We start from the raw sequence: 3,698 nt of genomic DNA on the forward strand, positions 1-3,698 counted from the left end.
TTACCCCCAAAAGAACATACATTTTGCAAAAAAAAAAAAAAAAGAGAGAGAGAAAAAATGAGGGTGTTGTGAGAGAGTGGTTTGCATGAATATTGATTCCCAATATGTGAGCGCAAACTGAACATTTACATCAAAATGAACCGAGACTCCCACCTAGGGAGATATCATGCATTCTGAATGCACAAACATGATCTATGTTCATTTGCATAACATCAAACATGCTTGTGCTTTACAGATTACTGCACAAAGGTAATGATGACACACAAAGGAGAAGAGCCATGTATTTCATTTCTGCTACATCATTTTAGATTCAAAAATTTATTAAAATATAAATAGACAAAATATACATATTCATAATTAAGCAGACTTCACAATCCATCCATCCATATAATGCATATATACATATACATATACATATATATATATATATATATTAGGGATGTAACGATTACCGGTTTGACGATAAATCATGATAAAATTCCCCACGGTTAGTATTGCCATTTAATCTTTTAATTATCATTAAAACCGTAATAGATTACCGCGATTTTAACAACTTGCGATAAACAGAGGCGGACAGTAGTGAAGTATTTTTACTTTACTCAAGAAAATTTAAAATTATCTGTAGTTTATCAGAATGTTTTTCTTTGGAAAACTTTTACTTCACTACATTCCAAAGCATAATGTCTTACTTTTTACTGCACTACATTTCATAAATAAAAGTTGTTTGTTTTACCTTTCATACTTAAGAACATTAAAAATGTAGTACTTTCTTGTACTCAAGTAAATCTTTCAATTACTTTTACTTGAGTAAAAAGAAAGTTAAAAGAAAGAAAGTAATAGATTTATAATGTAATTAAGTATTAAATTATATTTAATATGAAACGTAGTGCAGTAAAAAGTGCAATATTATGCTTTGGAATGTTGTGAAGTAAAGTTTTCTACAGAAAAACACTCTGATAAAGTACTGACACTTGAGAAGTACTTTTACAGCAGAGTAAAAAATACTGTCCGCCTCTGGCGATAAATAAATACTGTCCAGCATAAAGCACAGTTTTAAGTAACAGTCTCATGTGTGCATAGCACACAAGAGTAGTTTCGTTTTGAGTGAAAACGGAGGAAAAGCTGGGAGGTTTTAAAAGAGTGCTAAGGGAATTATACAAATGAATATATGAATGAATTATATGAATGTACCTCTGAAGGTTCTGACTGTCTTCAGAAACGATTATATATATATATATATAAATGTATATATTCGCTTACATTGAGAGTCTGTGTGAATGGCTTTTTAATGTACTCATCATCGCTACAGAAATAAGCAGCTCATCTCCTCCTCTGAAACACTGTGCCATCATTACCTTTACATGGCAACCACTAACGACCAAGAATATTTGGCATTATAGAATTATGTTCATTATAAGCAAACAACACTCACAGCACCTGCACAGCAAAAACACCCCGAAATGAGTAAACACTCTTGTAATAGATCAGAGGTTTTCAACACAAAGACAGCAGCATAATAGTGAACAGACAGCTAAATGAGTAACAGAAAAGGCAAGACATGACAATACTGAAGTACAAAACCAGACTACACAAAGACAGGATTTAAGTTACATATTACATATGTTACATAAGAGATTTATATGTATTGAGAGCACTTCTTGTGACTAGTGCCTTTGTTGCTTTGTTAGTTAGGTCAGCTGGGCCACTCTACTAAACTTGAACAATAAAAAGTTTAGATAAAGGACACAAAGGGTGATTCCAAATGAAACACAGAATGTTCCCACAATGTAACATAGATATAACATTCTAGAAATGTTGCTTTTAGATTGTATTTTTACAAGCATAAAATAACAATGTTACAGCGAGGTAAAACTAATAGAGAGAACACTCTCTGATGGATATTTTTGGTTTTATTTATTTATTTATTTGCCAACTGAAAACATAAAAGCTTGAGTCTTTTAGTGTGCAACTAACACTTATATATGCTATTATTAGTTACGACCAATATAGGCTTTCAATCGGCAAACTGCTAAAATAAATAACTTATTTCACATAGCTATTTACTCATGACCGACTAAATTGAATTATTGTTTATTATTAAACGGGCTGTCAGCATATTTTGAAACTGACACAGGAAGAAAACCAATCAACAGCTTAGTTACCAGCAAATGATCTCAAAATCTGTTATATCATTATATTAGTTGATAGAAAAATAAGTATTAAAGTTACTTCATGAGCATTTTAACCAGTCATAAGCAACTAAATTACCTTTCTTCTTATTATTATTCGTTTTTAAACACAAACATGCCATGGTAATACCATGGTAAGTCATTGATACTCTGTAATTAGCAGGGCATCTTTCTTTTCTTCACTTTCGACAAAACTTTACCATGTAACTACCACTTACAGAGTACTTTTGTAAGGTTTATTTTTACAAGATGTGATGTTTATTGCCCAAACTACTGCTTATGTTTCCGGCTGACCTTTGTAAATGTAAAACACCTTTCAAGTAACGTTATAATGCCTTATTACATAACACACAGATGCTTATGCCATGGATCAGCAGAGCACCAGTCCAGTTTAGACTGTTATTATCACAAAGACTGCATAATTGCATGCATTTGCCCCGCACGATTATGTTAGTTTACTAAACAGAACATCACTAGAGTTATGCAAATACTGCAACAGCTTGCTTGTTGAAGGTCCATGCATCATTTCATGAATCGATTGCATTAAAAGCACATCAAATACAGGCATTAGAAAGTCGAAATATGCTGACAACAGCGACCAAATACCTGTCTCTTTATGAAATAAAAAACCGCAGTTTCTCTCTTTGGATCGTCGGCTTCGTGATCATGTTTTCATTTTATCTTCTGGTTTCAGTGCCTGTCACTACTCGATCCGTACCGGAAACACGATTTGTACTGCGCATGCGCGAAATTGCTTCCACTTCCTGTCACCGCCAACGTTTTTACGACAGTCTAGCGATATGGATTCTTTTGCGTTCTATATACAGGTTCAAGAATTTCTCTTAAAAGGAGAAATTCCTGACAATTCTGCAAATCGTCGGAAGGTTAGACGGGCGTCGACGAATTTTATCATCAAAGGTAACTATTAGTACCGAAATATTTTATAATGAAAAAGAGAATTGACTCTGTTACAACCTGGGCTAAAAAATATATATTTTATATTTAATATATATATAAATATATTTTGCAAAAAATTATTTTTAACTTTTCAAACTGAATTTTAATCAACATGTATATTCATACAATTTAATAAATATGTAATATAAAATATATATTTAAAGCTATAAATATGCTATAAAGTCATTGGTCTCCACCACAGCACTCAAATTTAACTTAAGTCAAAAAAGTCAAAATGACAGTGATTTCCTAGCAATAACATCATTCATGTTATAATGTGTTTGAGTGTGTGTACCGTTTGTGTGCGTGTGTGTGGGTATGAGTTGTTTATGCATTGGGGATATTCTATAGTCTCAGCCCTTTCGGTTGGAAATGCGTCTTTTGTGGATTGTGTCAGATTTTTTATATGTGGCCTAGAGCACAAAAACAGTCATAAGGGTAAATTTTTTGAAATTGAGATTTATACATAATCTGCACGTGCAGATTATTTTTTTTGTTGCGAAAATCACCTTTAAAGTTGTCCAAATGAAGTTCTTAGGAATGCATATTACT

The sequence above is a fragment of the Sinocyclocheilus rhinocerous genome, unplaced genomic scaffold (assembly GCF_001515625.1).
Source record: "Sinocyclocheilus rhinocerous isolate Xijiao unplaced genomic scaffold, SAMN03320098_v1.1 scaffold322, whole genome shotgun sequence".
NCBI classification, from domain to species: domain Eukaryota; kingdom Metazoa; phylum Chordata; class Actinopteri; order Cypriniformes; family Cyprinidae; genus Sinocyclocheilus; species Sinocyclocheilus rhinocerous.